This window comes from Neofelis nebulosa, chromosome 11 (assembly GCF_028018385.1).
Source record: "Neofelis nebulosa isolate mNeoNeb1 chromosome 11, mNeoNeb1.pri, whole genome shotgun sequence".
NCBI classification, from domain to species: Eukaryota; Metazoa; Chordata; class Mammalia; order Carnivora; family Felidae; genus Neofelis; species Neofelis nebulosa.
The window spans coordinates 87,395,410-87,412,392 of NC_080792.1; the positions used below are offsets into that span (position 1 = coordinate 87,395,410).

Sequence of the window (16,983 nt, forward strand, 5' to 3'; positions counted from 1 at the left end):
TCTCTGTGTGTGCCTGGGACTCCTGGCTCATCAAAATGTTCCCGGGAACCTGAGAAGGCCTGACCCTGGTGGGTGGCAAGCAGAGACCTCTTCAGGCGGTCAAAGGGCAGTCTGAAACTTGCTCAAGACATGGCAGGTACGGGGCTCATAGGCGTGTACGTGCTTCTGTTCCTGGGAGAAAGCTCTTCCCTCTTCTGGCTTTTTTCCCAGCTAGCAGGCTTATAATTAATTAACCACCTGCCCCTCCAGAAAGCTCTGTCTACTATGGGACACTGCTTTCTTCAGACCACTAAGAGGCCCAAGGGAGCATATTGGAGGACAGGAGCCCAAGATCTGAGCTCAGGGGGCTGCCTTCCACTTTAAGGGCCTGTCCTCTGAGGGGGAAACACTCCTGTTTCTGCCCTGCTCACTGCCAGTAAAGTGGTCCACCCAAGGAACCCGTGTGTCCTTTCTTCTGGCAGGGTCCTCCAGACCCCTGGCTCCGCAGGTTGGGCACAAGGAGGGTGGCGCGCACATGTCTGGTGGGGGGTGGGGTGGGGCCAACTCCATGGCTCTTTGGTGGTAAACCCTCCTTTTTTTTTCCCCCCTTTCTTTCTTAATTTACCCCTGAATGATGCTGCTGGGGCTTGAGGCAGGTCGAGCCAGAAAAGCAACTTCTCTTGAGAAAAGTCTGAGGGTTTTCTCTTTTAAGTGGGAAGTTCTCAGTGCAGGTCCCCTATCCCCTTCACCTTATGGAGGGCACTGTGCCTGGCATTCCCTTCCAGCTGGCAGGGGAGCCTGCGGTCAGAGAGAAGCATCCTTCTCTTTCACAAATAAACAAATCCAATCCATGTGCTAGAGGACTTAGGGTGTATTAATAGCCAGATATTTGTTTTCCTATTCTGGTGCTTGTCCCCTTCCACCAGTAGGAAAGATAAGAGAACACAAAATGTTCTCCACCAGCCACCCTTTCCCCTTCCCCCAGGGAGAGTTAAGCCAGGGGGCGCGAGTTCTTCTGTTTAAAGCCATTGCTGATGTACGAACTCTGAGAAAATAGACTTAAAAGTTTATATTCAGTCTCTCTTGGCTACTGTTGCTGCTCAGCAAAGAAACTCTATATTGTTTAAACCCTCCAGGCAAATGGGTTGCAAGGCAACCTTCAAACAATAGAAAATACCCCAAACCAAAAATAAAGGCCTTAAGGGCTGGAAACCTGAGGTCGTGCTCTGGTGAAGTGATTCCAAAATCCGGGTGAATGAGGATGTTGTTGACCAGGCCACGCTTAAGTGGCGTCAACCCCTTTGACTGCTTTCAGCCTTCTTCATCCAGTTTCTTCCAGACACATGGGGTCCCTCTTCTTTTTACTCCCCGACTCTTAGTTCTTTCCATGGTCATCAATGGAGACCATGGCAGGGAGGGGGCTCAATAGGCTTGTAATGTCCAACTACCTCCTGTCTTGAGGAAAGTTCCAAAGGCTCTAATCAGTGTACTCCCCCACTGGCTCCTACCCAGCCCTGAGGTCCCAAGAAACCCAGGAAAGGAGAGGGTGGGGCCCAACTTAATCACAAGGGCCCTTGGCGCAAGTAGGCAGGAGGGTCAGCTAGAGAGAAGTGTGACAGAGGCTGGAATGGCTTGCCTGGAAGACAGAGAAGGGGCCGCGAGCCAAGGAGCGTGGTGGCCTCTGGAGCCAGGCACCAAGTTGGATTCTCCCCTGGAGCCTCCAGAAGGAACAGAGCCTTGATGACACCTTGGTTTTTAGGCTCATAAGACTTCTGACCTCCAGAAATATAAGAGAACACATTTCTGTTGTTTTAGGTTTGTGGTTATTTGTTACAGCAACAATAGGAGGCTGAGACAGCAACCAAGAACCCAAGGATCTTTCACCAGGACGAGATGCTATGGTTGGTTCTTGGGCACAGGGCTGTAGGACTGCAGGCTGGTAACTGGCAGACCATAGTGTCTCCCTCCAGATGCACTTTATCACGGGTGACCAGACCATCAGAGGGCACTCAATCAGCTGGGCTGATTGAACGAACAATCAAATAAACACAAATCAATAAAAAGTCTGTTTCTTTCCCCCCCCACCCCCCACAAGGTAGGCTGATCAAGTATTACCCCATAGAAAGACCTGAGCAGCTGGGACATTGTTTTCTACCACAACCTGTGGCCCTACCCCAACGAGTGTCATTAGAAGAGATATCAGACCAGAAAGGGAAACTGGAAGAAAGAAAAATAAAGCATCTCTATCCCCTATTCCAGGTCGCTGGCTAGAAACTTGCCAAAGAATCTCCTGGTCTTTTGTCTGGAAGGAAACACTTAAGATACTTCAAGGCTCTTTTTCTTCTCATTCTCCTTTTCTCCTTCTCCTTATTCTCCTCCTCCTCCTCGTCCTCCTCCTTCTTTTCTTCTTCTTCTTCCTCCTCCTCCTCTTCCTGCCGCCGCTGCCTCTCCTCTTCCTCCTCCTCCTCCTCCTCCTCCTCCTCCTCCTCCTCCTCCTCCTCCTCCTTCTTCTAAGTTTGTTTATTTCTTTTGAGAGAAAGGGAGAGAGAGAATCCCAACCAGGCTCTGCAATGTCAGTGTGGAGCCCAATGCAGGCCTTGAATCCATGAACTGTGAGATCATAACCTGAGCTGAAACCAAGGTCTAGAAGCTCAACTGACTGAGTCACCTAGGTGCCCCAAGGCTCTTCTTTTGTGAGGTTTACTTTTTAAAAAATTTCAGCCTTACTCTCTGATTAAATGTCTTCTGAGGGCTTGCATAAGAGAGCCCAGGAAACCTCCCCTCAATATCCAAAAAAGAGAAAACACAGGACTTCCCTGACTCCTTGACTACTTAGAAGCATAAACTCTCAAAGACCATAGTTTACTTTCTCATGATATTTCTATGAGACAAGAACCATCAGTCCCATTTTATACCCACGGACCCTGAATTACAGAGAGGGCAAGCAACATAGATATAGTCACACAGCAACCCAGAGCGATTCACCCAAACAAGAGCACAGGCCCCTGGACCCTCGATCCATACTGCTCTCATGTTCCCTGTGGAGTCTCAGGCCCTGCCTAACCAGGTCAGGAGGGTGTGGCCTCTGGGTAGGTGGTCCTTGTGGAATGCAGAGATACGGAACCATTAAACCTGTCATCACTAGGGGACTAACTGACACCCCAGGGGCAAGATTTTCCAGACCAGAGCTTTGAATTGCTAAGTGTGTCTGGTGAGTGTGTGTGTGTGTGTGAATTTGGAAGGCGGTCAGGGGTGCGGAACAACTGCTGGGTCAAGGTATTTGCACTTTACCTTGCATCTTGCATAAGTAAACCCATGAAGAGCTTTCATTTTTTTCTAGCATCGGTACAAATCTTTTCCTAGCTTCTCTCTTGACCACCCCTCGTCTTCTGTCTCACTCTACCATTCTTCTGAGACAGTGTGGAGTCTAACTTTAGGGATAAAGCTAATAGATTCCCCAAACTCACTGCAAGGGCACTGAGCTGGCTTACACCAAACAGCTGCTGAGGCTTTAGGGCCAGAAGTGTGGAAGGCCACAGCTCGGTGTAAAGGCCAAGGTATAAAGGTATAAAGAAAAGGTATGAAGAAAAGGTATCAAGAAAAGAGACTGGAGTGATTTGGTTTAAGCATTTTAAAAGTGTAATGGGGGCACCTGGGTGGCTTAGTTGGTTGAGCATCTGACTTCGGCTCAGGTCACGATCTCATGGCTCATGAGTTTGAGCCCCATATCGAGTTCACTGCTGTCAGTTGGTCAGTACAGAGCCGGTTCGGATCCTCTTTCCCCCTCTCTCAGCCCCTCCTCTGTTTCCGCTTTCCCCAAAATAAATATTACACAAAAAGTGTAATGGACACTGAATGAAGTTGTCCTGTAAAAGTGGACGTAGAAATTAAGCTGATCTTGCTAGACGCCCTCCCTAAGGGCCCAGACTGGGCAGAGCCACCATGTGTAAGGGTTCACATGACACAGGGTGCCATGTCAGGTAGGAGGCAGAAAATGGCAGCTGCCAGAGACAAAGTCAAATGACCCTCAGAATCTGAAAGGAAGGTGCTTGATGTGGCAGTGCACAGACTAAAATTGGAACAATACAGAGAAGATTAGCATGGTTCCTGTACAAGAATGACATGTAAATTTGTGAAGCGTTCCACATCTGGGAAAAAAAAAATCTGAATGGAGGCAGGCGATAAAACCACACCGTGGGGGGTCTAACAACGTCAAGACAAGTGAAGGAAAGTGTTGGTGGAACATGGCACTTGGAAAGACTGGTTGGTGCTTCTTAAAATCTGAGACATCAGTGGGCTCAAGTCTGGGATTGGTTGACCATGTCTCAACTTTATACTAGTCCTAAAGTAAAAATAACCAATGTCCCCCAAGTCCCCTTCCCTTGTGCTAGAGATGTACATGCACAGGCAGGGCAGGATGAAGGAATGGGTTTTACTGGTGAAGGAGAAATGGGAAGGGAAGATGGGGGCCCGGGGTGAAGGATCAGGTAGGAGATACCCCCAGAGGCTCTTTATAAGGTCAACTTCTGAGAAGAAAACTACTGAGAATCCAAAATTACTAAGGTCGGCCACTTAAAGGCAGACACGTCATAAGAGGTGTTGCTGGGGGCAACCGTGAACTTGCAGTTATGGGCTAGCCGCTACTCATCCTTCAGTCTCCCTGTACCTGGGGCCTCCCCACCATGGATAATCCAAGGAAACTTCACCTTCTCATTTACTGTCTACTTAGACTCCATCCTGTGTAACAACAAACAGAGGGATCGCCCACAGGGTATTGACCAAAGGAGACCCCCTCCATGACACAAATGTGACAGTATTTGTATAGCATTACACAGGCAAGGACAGGGACACAGTCTCCTGGTCGGTTTCCCAGCCACCACAGAGCTGTACTTACATACTTGGAAGTAAAAATGCCATAAGAGTCTGCAGCTACTTTCCAGGCTCCCTGTAAGAGCTTCTGATTACCAACTGGGTGTCTCAGACCTTTTGGTAACAGGAAAAGATGCATCTTAGGGACTAGACAGAAACATTCCAGGCCCTGGGATCTGGTTTCTAGACCTGCAAAACATTTTTTTTTTTAATAGTGGTAAAATATGCAGAGCATAAAAATTCACCATTTTAACCATTTTTAAGTGTAAGTTCAGTGGCATTAAGTACATTCGCAGTGTTGTGCACCCATCACCACCATCTGCAAAATGTTTAATCAGACTCTAAAGTGATGATCACAGCAAGGAGTTGATTTCCCTGGGAACGCCTTTTCTGGCCTTCCTTTGTGACATCTTTCTCTCTTAAACTATAGTAGCTCCCTAAAAGATACCAAAAGTCCTTTTGAGCTGAGCTAGAAATGCCATGCTTCACTCTCTTTTCAGGCTCCACCATTCCTACCACTTAGCAATGATTTCAGGGCCAATCCAAATCTGAACCAGCTTTATAAATGCCTGTTTCCAAAGATCCCCTCTCCTAAACCTACTCATCCCTTCTGGTTTCCCTGGATGACTGCATACTTAATATCTAAACAAAAAGGAAGAATTGAAAGGTTGAGGGGTAATGGCTTTTCAACCTTGGTGAAGTCAGTTCCATAATGGAAAGGCTTCTAGAGAATGACAGCATGGGGAAATCTCTCTGGTCTGGAGCACCTAGGAAACTGTGAAGAAATAACTTGAGAAAGACTGTTGGGGGGGAACCCAAGAGAGCACAGAGGGACGGAGCAATAGATGGGAAGGGTGATGGGACCTACGTGCTCTTGATTCTCACATCTTGATTATCTTTATCCCCATCTCTGTTCTCTCTTTGGAACACCAGACTCCTAAATATAGTTTCTACTGGACAGTTCCCCTTGTGTGTCCAGTAGGCACCTTCAACTTCATACAGACAAAGCAGAACCTAAATCTCCCTCTCTCAACTCAGTACACGATAAAAATCTGAAAATCATCTTTTGATTATTTTGATTATGGCTGAAACAATCTTAAAAAGGAAAAACAAAGTTAGAAGATAGATCAATGGAATAGAATCGAAAATCCAGAAATAAACTGTCATGGTTTATGGTCAATTGATTTGCAACAAGGGTACCTAGACAATTGAATGGAGGGGAAGGGGGAACGAATAATCTTTCAACAAATGGTGCTGGGACAAATGGATACACGCATGTAGAATACTGAAGATGGATCTCATTCTTACAGTATATACAAAACTTAACCAAAAATGAATCATAGATTTAAATAGAAGAGCAAAAACTACTAAAAATTCTTAGAAGAAAACAGGAGTAAATCTTTGTGCTTTTTTTTTTAAGTTTGTTTTCTTACTAATCTCTATACCCAATGTGGAACTTAAACTCACAACCCTGAGATCAAGAGTCATATACTCTTCCAAGTGAGTCAGTCAGGTATCCCAATCTTTGTGCCTAAGAAGGCAAAACCTTCTTAGATACAACACGAAAAACACAAGTGTCAAAAGAAGAAACAGATAATTGGACTTCATTGAAATTAAAAACCTTCAGAGGACACCATCAAGAAAGTGAAAAAGGCAACCTACAAAATAGGAGAAGATATTTGTAAGTCATTTGTCTGACAAGGGACTCGTAGTCAGGATTCATGAATAATCAACAATAACAAGATGATTAAAAAATGGACAAAGGATCTGAAGAGTCATTTATCTAAAGAGGATATGCAAATGGCCAATAAACTCATGTAAAACTAGCCACCAGGCAAAAGCAAACAAAACCACCATGAGATACTACATCACACTTACCAGTTTGGCTATGATGAAAAGGGTGGGCAATAACAACATTCTTTTCTCCAACATCCTTGGTGAGGATGTGGAGAAACTGGAACCTCTCTAGTTTGCTGCTGTAAAATGATGCAGCTGATGTGAAAAAGTTGCTCAGCTCCACAAAAAGTTAAACATAGGGTTGCCATATGACTCAGCAATTCTACTCCAAGGTAGATGTCCCAGAGAGCTGAAAACATGTCTATACAAAAACTTGCATATGCATGTTCATAGTAGCATTATTCATAGTAACCCAAAAGTGGAAATAACCCAAACGCTCATCAACTAATGAATGGATAAACAAAATGTATTAAGTATATCCACACAATGAAATATTACTCAGTCATAAAAAGGAACGAAGTAGGAAGGAAATTCTGACACATGCTACAACATGAATGACAAAGTTCTTGAGGATATTGTGGTAAATGAAACAAACCAGTCACAAAAGGACAAATACTGTATAATTCCACTTATATAAGGTACCTGAATCAAATTCACAGAGACCAAGTAGAATAATGGTTACCAGAGGTTGAGAAAAAGGGAGAACAGGAAACTCTTGATGGAAATAGAGTTTAGTTTTGCAAGATGAAGAGTTCTGGAGATTGGTTGCACAACAATGTGAATGTACTTAAAATACTTAAATGTATACTTAAAAATGGTTAAGATGGTCAATTTTATTTTCCCACAATTTTAAAAAAAGGGATAAGTGATACATCCTATAACAATGATGACCTTGAAAACATGCTAAGAAGCCAGGCCACATATCATATGGTTCCATTTATATGAAATTTCAGAATAGACAAATCTATAGAGTGCAGATTAGTGATTGCCTAGGGCTGGGGGATCTGGAGGAAATGGGGAGTGACAGCTAATGGGCACAGGGTTTCCTATGGGGGTGGCAAAATGTTCTCAAAGGGAATGTAGTGATGGTTGTGAACTCTGGGAATATACTAAAAACCACTGAATTTTTAAATGAGTGAAGCATATGATATGTGAATCATAGCTCAACAAAGCTGTTAAAAATTAAGGTAGGGGGTTACCTGGGTATCTCAGTCGGTTAGGCATCCAACTCTTGATTTTGGCTCAGGTCATGATCTCACGGTTCATGAGTTCGAGCCCCAAGTGGGGCTCCTGTGCTGACAGCACAGAGCCTTCTTGGGATTCTCTCTCTCCCTCTTTCTCTGCCCCTCCTCTGCTTACACCTGCTCTTCTCTCTCTCTCTCTCTCTCTCAAAAATAAACAAACATCTTCTAAAAAAAAAAATAAGGTAGGAAGACTGAAATTGAATGAGCTCTGCTTCTTTTTAAAAAAAATTTTTTTTAACGTTTATTTATTTTTTGAGACAGAGAGAGACAGAGCATGACCGGGGGAGGGTCACAGAGAGAGGGAGACACAGAATCCGAAACAGGCTCCAGGCTCTGAGCGGTCAGCACAGAGCCCGACGCGGGGCTTGAACCCATGGACCGCGAGATCATGACCGGAGCCGAAGTCGGACGCTTAACCGACTGAGCCACCCAGGCGCCCCTCTCTGCTTCTTTTTAAAACTCAATCCTGTTTGGTTCTGTGACCTAACAATATCTCCAGTTCCCGACTGCATTCTCTTAACACACTGTTGCTATAACAGAATAGGGGAGGAGGGTTATTCTCAAACATGAACACAGCTAACTCAATCTGAAGAAATTGGAAAGAATGTCTGCAGGCTTGAAGGAAAAAAAAAATAACCCAGCAGCAGAGATATATTTGCAGATACTTAAAAAAAAAAAAAAAGTTGTACTAGGTCAAATGCATTTCTAGAACAACAAAACAAATAAAAACCTTCAATACAAGTGGCTTGCGAAAGGTCTTCAGAGTCTTGATTGCTAACTTAGCATCAAATAGTTTTTCTCACACTGGGGAAGTCCTACAGTGTTTAATCACTTTATAACCTCTTTTGATTTCTTGACAGGAGAATTCGGAAGGTCAAATGTGCATTCCGACCTGCTTCTCATCATTCTGTATTTGGTTATGGTCTGGAGCATTAAAAGATGTTTAAGGGTAGAATAGACTGTACCACAAAAATGATATTAAAAAGGACGGAGTTCAGTCTTGAAGGAAATCCTGTCACATGATACAGTATGGGTGAACCTTGAGGACTTCAGGATCAGTGAAATAAGCCAGTCACAAGAAGACAAATACTGTAGAATTCCACTTATATGAGGTACTGGAGCAGTCAAACTCAGAGACAGAAGGTGGAATCGTAGTTGCCAGGGGGAAGGGGAATGGAGAGTTCCTTAATGGGTAGAGTTGCTTATAATGTTTTCAGTTTTGCAACATGAAAACATTCTGCCGGTCTACTGTACCAATGTGAATATAGGTAACACTATTGAACACTTAAAGATGGTTAAGACGGCAAATTTTAGAGTATGTGTTTTTTTTTTTTACCACAGTTAAAAAAGATTGTAAATTTTAGAGTATGTGTTTTTTTTTTTTACCACAGTTAAAAAAGATTTTTTAAAAGATAGTGTTGAGTTAAAAGCCTTAGTAAAAATTTCATTTTTATTCTATTAAGGAATGACTGACAAGGAAAGAATTTTCAAATTTGATAAAGGAACTTGCTGGCTGTATTTATCTTCACTTTTTACTCCTGCTGGAGTAATGAAAACAGATCACTTTGTTTAATTTTGTGATTATTTTTACTTCCTGGTTCCTGCCTGATTATGCAATGCTGTTGGTTACAAATAGAAAAAGATTTTATGTGCTAGTCTGTTATTTTTATGGCATTTCATTAGGGTGTACTGGCCTGAGAAATGTTTCTACTTATATCAAGTTTTTATGAAAAATTCTAAAAAATTGTAATTTTAGGGCCTGGGCCATTAGTTATCTTCCCTAAGGGCTAGGAGTTGATGCTATTTAATATTTCCAAGCTTATTCTCATTTTAACTTGTTTTACATCATACCAGCTTTCTCTTTCAACCAACTTAAAAGGTCATAGAATATTTCTTGAGTAAATCACAAAATCTTTCATAGAGGTTTTTTTTTTCTTTACACTACTCCAAAATGTAATCGTTACTTGGAATGGGTCTCTGACAATTTGATACAAGATAAACTAAAAAGGACAGGCGTTCATTTGCAATCATGTACAATAGGTCAACTCTGAGAATAGCTACTATTCTAAACATATACCATGTGCCTTCCTGAGTTATCATCTCTGCTTTTAAACATAATCACTAGATGCATTTCTAAGCATGTTAAAGGCACAGTAACATCCATTTTCTATAACTTTACCCTAAGCCTGATGGGACTTCAGTGTTAGATTTATATGATGCCTTTAAAAAAAAAATTTTTTTTAACGTTTATTTATTTTTGAGACACAGAGCATGAGCAGGGGAGAGCAGAGAGAGAGAGGGAGACACAGAATTCGAAGCAGGCTCCAGGCTCTGAGCTGTCAGCACAGAGCTCAATGCAGAGCTGGAACCCACAAACTGTGAGACGATGACCTGAGCTGAAATTGGTTGCTTAACCTATTGAGCCACCTGGGTGCCCCATAAGATACCCTTGAATACTGAGAATGAGGCAGTGGTTAAGATGGCAAAGCCTCCAGGTCACTGGCAATTACTTCTAATTATAAAGCTGCATTGTATTTACTTTATTCTCTGGTTAACCAGGAAGATGATGTGCAGACAGTTGCTGTATACAGTAGGGCCTCCTTACTAGGGCCTGAATGGCAACTATATCTAGCTCCGTAAAAATAAGGAGGAGACACAGTCAGCTTGGAGCCGACTTTCAGTCTTATCCACCACCTTCATACATTACCTTATTTTATCCTTTTAGTTATTCTTTGAAGTTGTCAGAGAAAGCAACTGAAGTCCAAAGAAATTAAGCGATTTATTCAAGGTCACATTCATTCACTTTTCATTCATTCATTATTCACCAATCAAAGTTGCCTGTGTGCGTAACTAGGCACGGGAAATACAACTGTGAACAGAAACTAATCCTGCATTCCATGCTCTTCCCATCCAAAGGAAGAATCAGATAAGGAAACATGATTACCATATGGGACTTGTCTTTGGATGGCTTACCCTGTGTGCTAATCATTTTACTGTTCCCCAGGTGTCCAGCACTCTTTCAGCATGTTCCTATCCTGGCTCACTAATCTCATCTTCTGTTTTGTGCATGTGCGAGTGAGAATAATGGTTATATATATGGGCACACACATAAACATATAATATGAAATGTGTGTTTGTCTTTTAAGGTACAGGATTCCTCTATCTTCCATGCCATTAAAGGACCGTAGAGCTGTCTCCTTTACTAAGAGACCCATTGGCTCCCAGGAAATCTCATCCAGTTTCAGCCCTGGTAGTGACAGTACAGTGTCAAGGAAAGAATGCTAATGATTTTTCCACTAGCTGATCCCAAAAGCTTGGCACAGGAGAATTCAGTCCACTGAATATTTATGTAGCACCTTGATTAAAAGAGCTCAAAGCAATATTCTAAGTAGCTGAATTATAACCTCATTTTGTAAACTGCATATTTTCTTTTAAGTAGTAGTAACATGGGGCTTAAACTCACAACCCTGAGATCAAGAGTCAGAAGCCTAAAAAACTGAGCCACTCAGACGCCCCATTAGCTGTGTATTTCAAATACAAAAATTAGCTCCTTTACCAACCTCATTATCTGCTAAAAATAATCAAAAGATAAATTTCATAGAAAGGAGGGCCAGAAGAAAAATTGTAAATGGTGATAATCTCTGGGTAGGGGATTATACATGTTTTTAATTATCTGCCATATTACTCAAAATTTCTACAATTAACACTATGGATTTTTCAATTAGAAAAAATACCACATAATCAATTAAAAACAGGTCATCAAAACTCAACCTCACTCATAAATCTAAAAATACAAATTAATTCTTTCAACTTATCATACTGACAAAGATGTTATAAAGCCAGTATACCTAGTTTAGGCAACAGAATAGCAAACTCTGTCATACACAAGTGATGGGATTACAAATTATCACCAGTTTTTTGGAGAGTAATCTGGCAATGTCTATCTATCAAAAGTTTAAATGCACATACCTCTGAATACAATAATGCTACTTGTAAGGTTTTTTGTTTGTTTGTTTTTTGCCTGACACATATACTTGCATCAGAGTGCAAGACACATATAGAGGGATCTTCAATCAGGAGCGTGTTAATCAAATCGTGCTACATGCATGTAGTGGAACACTGTTTAAGAATTAGATACTTGAGGGGCGCCTGGGTGGCTCAGTCGGTTGAGCGTCCGACTTCGGCTCAGGTCATGATCTCACGGTCTGTGAGTTCGAGCCCCACGTCGGGCTCTGTGCTGACAGCTCAGAGCCTGGAGCCTGTTTCAGATTCTGTGTCTCCCTCTCCCTCTGCCCCTCCCCCGCTCATGCTCTGTCTCTCTCTGTCTCTCTCTCTCTCTGTCAAAAATAAACATAAAAAAAAAAAAGAATTAGATACTTGCAACTGTTAAGAACAACTCTTATGGACATATTATTATAATTTACTCTTTGATGCAAAAAAGCAAATTGCAGGGGCGCCTGGGTGGCTCAGTCGGTTGAGCGTCTGACTTCAGCTCAGGTCATGATTTCACAGCTAGTGAGTTCGAGCTCTGCATCGGGCTCTGTGCTGACAGCTCACAGCCTGGAGCCTGCTTCAGATTCTGTGTCTCCCTACCCGCCCCCCCCCCCCCCCCCCCCCGCTCATGTGCTCTCTGTCTCTCTCTCTCAAAAATGAATAAACAGGGGCGCCTGGGTGGCTCAGTCGGTTGGGCGTCTGACTTCAGCTCAGGTCACGATCTCACGGTACGTGAGTTCAAGCCCCGCGTCGGGCTCTGGGCCGATGGCTCAGAGCCTGGAGCCTGCTTCCGGTTCTGTGTCTCCCTCTCTCTCTGCCCCTCCCCTGTTCATGCTCTGTCTCTCTCTGTCTCAAAAATAAATAAACGTTAAAAAAAAAAATTTAAAAAAAAATGAATAAACATTTAAAAAATTAAAAAAAAAGCAAATTGCAGAATGGTGAATATAACCCCCTTTGTACACAGTTTTAAAAGGCTGTAAATACATATATGCGTTTGTGTGCACAATGAAAATGTCAGCAAGAATATTCCAAAAGCTAGCTTTGGAAATACCTCAAAGAAGGGAGAAGACTGAAGTAGGTGAGGGATTTTTGTCTTTTTAAACAAATATTGCTTGATATCATTTGACTTCTGCTACATTGAGCTATATATTCATTTTTAACAGTTTTATTGGGGCATAATTCACATACCACACAAATTCACCAATTTAAAGTGGTTTTTAGTGTAGTCCAATGTTTCTTAATATATCCACAGAGCCGTACAATCATCAGTGTGCAAAGATGTACACATCCGAAACTCATATAATGTTATATACCAAATTTACCTCAATAAAAAAATTTTGTTGGGAAGATGCTCCAAAAGTGAACTTACTAGTGGCAAAAGAATGTGTGAGACACAATCAGAGAAAGTTTCACATTTATTTAAGAGAGAAAAAGTGCAAGTGGGGGAAGAGCAGACAGAGAGGCAGAGAGAGAATCCCAAGCAAGCTCCCTGCTGTCAGCCCTGAGCCCAACATGGGGCTCGAACTCACGAAGCTATGGCATCATGACCTGAACTGAAATCAAGAAACGGATGCTTAAACAACTAAGCCACCAAGGAGCCCCACAATCTGAGAGAGTTTAAATAGTAATGGAATGGTATGCATAAACAAGGAGAAAAAGATATGAGAACCAAAAAAGTTGGAGAGGGTCAGGGACAGAAAAAAGGTACGATGTTAAAATGAGTTTGAACCAGAAACATACTAGATCTGCCTTCATTAAATAAACACATCTGTATTTTGTAACAAAAAGATCAAGGTAAGATATTTGGGCATGATAAGAAAAAGAAAATAAAGAAACTTAATTTGATGGTACTGCAAATATTTGGGTAAACCAGATTCTATATAAATCTGCAGATAGCTGGATATAAATTCCATCTATGGAAGACACAGATAAAAAGCGTTTAGGGAAATATATTCACTTTGTAGTTGCTAGAAATTTCTCCTGTCTTAGGCTGACAGTGAGATACTAATTCTCGAGCAATGAATACTTACTGAACATCAGTAATGTTCTGATTTGCTTAAGAGTATCTGAGAATATAAGGGGAGCTGGATAGAGAGAAAAGGGCTCCCAAGACATACTGACAGACTTAATAACCACAAACCATACAGGAATATTCTTTTTGGCTCAAAGTTTTGTATGTTTTTAGACGAAGGATGAGAAAACATGTTTGAAAGAGATTTTATGAAAACATTCAGCAAAACTCACATTTAATCTCTGTAATATTTAAAATAAAATTACCTTTTCTCTGAGACTTTTCCATCACTAAAATCTTCTTTGAGCACTACAGGTCTTGGGAGTATTTTGTAGGTATCATCATATTTTCCTTTTTCATATCTTTAAAAAGCACAGTTCAGAAGTTTTGTGCAGTTGGAGGAGTTTCTGGCAGCAGTAAGAGAAAACTTTATTGCTTATCCTATAAAATCTATTAGTTTGGGTACTATTAACTCTTATTTACTTAAATAGGGCAGTGCAGTGACTGTAGCAATTACTTTGGTTCAACATCAATAAAATAATGGAAATGTATACAGGATAGCCACACCCATGGAAAAATCTGTTTTTACTAAGGAATAAATGTCAGATTAAAGATAAAAGTCACCAGTTTTTGAATTAGGAAACTGCAAAGCAAGGCTGGGGCAATAATTTATGACAATTAAAAATTTAAGATCAGTCTGTTATCTGATGGACGGATCATCTAAGTAGTAAGTTTTAAAAATCTGTTGACTGTTCAAAATCACTCACCCTGTGGCTAACAGTTGACATAACTGATTGGATACCAAATCAAGCAACAAGGAATCCTTGAGAACAAGTTATCCTTTGAAGTATTATAAAATGGTTTTTCTATGTCTACGTGTGTGTGTGTGTGTGTGTGTGTGTGTGTGTGTGCGCATGTTAACACATTTTACTGGGCATTCATGTACTGCGTATGCTGGAGACTGTTGCCAACAACATAATCATCTCTATAAATGCTCTGATTGACTATAACATCTTAGGAAACCATATGAAAATAGAAAATGTTACTATCTCTGGTAATATGCCATGTAGGACAATGATAAGACTATAATTCTTATTTATTCATTTGCTTAAAGGTAAAATTGCTTTATCAAACAGGTTACCTAAGTCTTGTCCTGTGACTGTGACAACAAATTAAAAATGGAACTGCTTGAACCTCCAAAATATGCATAATGGTAACTGAAAGAATGTCACTTTAATGACAGTTAAAACCATCCATCTCCGTGGGCTAAATGTAGATACAACTGGAAGCTAGCCTTGGCTTTCAGGCTTGAGGTTAGACTAGTAGGACTTGTATTGTCATCTGGACAGGTGGCAATAACCTTAGCTGTGGATGTCAGAGCCTCCCCAGTCTTCTTTTAGATCTTACATCAAGTTACAATGAACCCTGGCTTTGAAACAAATTTTGAATGCCAGAAAGCAAAGGTGAAGGGTTAACTGCTTGATATTTTTTATTTCTTAGATGCTAAAATATTTTAAAAAGCAAGGCAGCTCAATTTAGATTACAAAAAGGCGCTCTGATGAAAAGCAAATGTGTTCCTGAATGTATTTTGAAATAGATGGTTAGAAAGCTAGCATAGAGTTTGTGGTCTAAATATATCATTCTTTTAGAGGCAGAACATATTGCTGGGGGAAAAATCCTCTATCATAGGGCTTATGGCATATAGTAACTAAAATGTTTTTCCATCCTTTGAATTTTCAATGCTGGGAAATATTATTCAGTAGACCCAGAGAGAAGTCCTAAATTGGAAAAGCAGCTGCATCCAAGGTCATCTCTCTTGTTTCCAAATATATCTTGAAACAAATGCAAGAAGGGCACTTTGCTGAGTGTTATCTGGACATATATAGTTTCAATCAAATTCTTCAAGAAGTGTCAGAATAAAAGTTGAACATTTGTTTGACACTGCAAAGTCACTAGCAAGTGGGTCTCTTTGAGCATGGAGGCTCTGCTTGGTGACTTGGCAATTACTACAACAAAAAACGAGTTCTTTTTCCTACTCTCAAGAAAAAGAAATCAAGTGCAGTTAAACACCAGCTCTGAAATTTTTTCTCACATTTTTTAATATATAGAAAATCATATAAACTTATAAAAATGTCTCTCAACAGAAGTGTAACTTTTACATATACTGCTTCTAAGCTCAGTTCCCTGGAATTATCAAATCTGTTTCACACATCTGAAAATGTTACATGGAACAAAAAAGTGATGATAGAAATGACATAGAGTTGTAACCTGAATCAAAGAATAAAATGCTGAATCTTTGAGTTAGTGTAAAAAATATCTCTCTAAATGCAAAGCAATAAATAACTGGCTTATTGCCTCTCCTTTAAAAAAAAAAAATCATGTTATCCATGATAACAGCCTCCCATGGCAGTGACTGTTTGCCACTCTCTACGATGTAGTAAGTCTCTCATTTCATCGAGGGTCTAAGGGAAGCAGGGATATTAACAACTCCCGATTAGCATACACCGATGGACAGAACTTGGAATTTGCACGAACTCAAAACCTTCAGCAGTTTGGTTTCCAACTGCTTCTCCACCTCCAACTTGTTCCTGATTCCCTCCAGCCTTGTCTGGCTAGTACTTCCGGGCATTCCTTTCTCAGGGCTTCCTCTTCCCCACAAGCTCTTGCTTCCTCCCCGAGTCACATTCTGCCCTTGTGGTCAGAAGAGTTAACTTGTATCTGCATGTCCCTCTCCAGCCTGCCCAAATTGTTCCAGCCCAAAGTGTTTTTTCCTTTGAACGTCCTAGGTCTGTTAACTCTTGATCCCCTTCCAAAAAGCTGAATCAAAACTTTGAGACCCTAAACCCTGAGAAGAGTGTAAGGAGGTCTAATAGCTCTGATTTTCCTAACGAAAACTTCTTTGATCTCTGAAATATCAAACACTTTCAGAAAGTTCAGAGTGTATCAGTTTGCCCACTGGATAATCCAGTGCTGTAAACTACTTCAACCATTGGTTACGTTTTTCCGTTTTCCATCTTGGTAACTAGACTTCAAGTTCCCTGGAAGGAGAGGCCATGCCTTTTCTCGCTTCATATGCTTGATACAAAGCTGGATGTAGCAAAGGGCCAGTGAGCACCTGCTGGTTTCATCCCTGCTGCCCTCTGATGCTCT

General features: G+C 41.3%; 1 protein-coding gene and 1 non-coding gene across 2 annotated transcripts in view; one reads left to right on the top strand and one right to left on the bottom strand.

The window, feature by feature from the left end:
- Positions 1 to 2,454: 2,454 nt before the first annotated feature.
- Positions 2,455 to 16,983, bottom strand: part of IFT81 (intraflagellar transport 81) — a 210,804-nt gene continuing 196,275 nt past the window's right edge. Inside the window, exons 22-23 of the transcript XR_009250510.1 lie at positions 14,100 to 14,240; positions 2,455 to 5,037 (exon numbers count right to left, since the gene is read on the bottom strand). The gene's annotated coding sequence lies outside the window, so the exon portion shown is untranslated. The remainder of the gene's footprint in view (positions 5,038 to 14,099; positions 14,241 to 16,983) is intronic.
- LOC131490706 (U6 spliceosomal RNA) lies at positions 4,025 to 4,131 on the top strand. Its single transcript, XR_009251206.1, has one exon. It is a non-coding gene; the product is annotated as a U6 spliceosomal RNA (small nuclear RNA).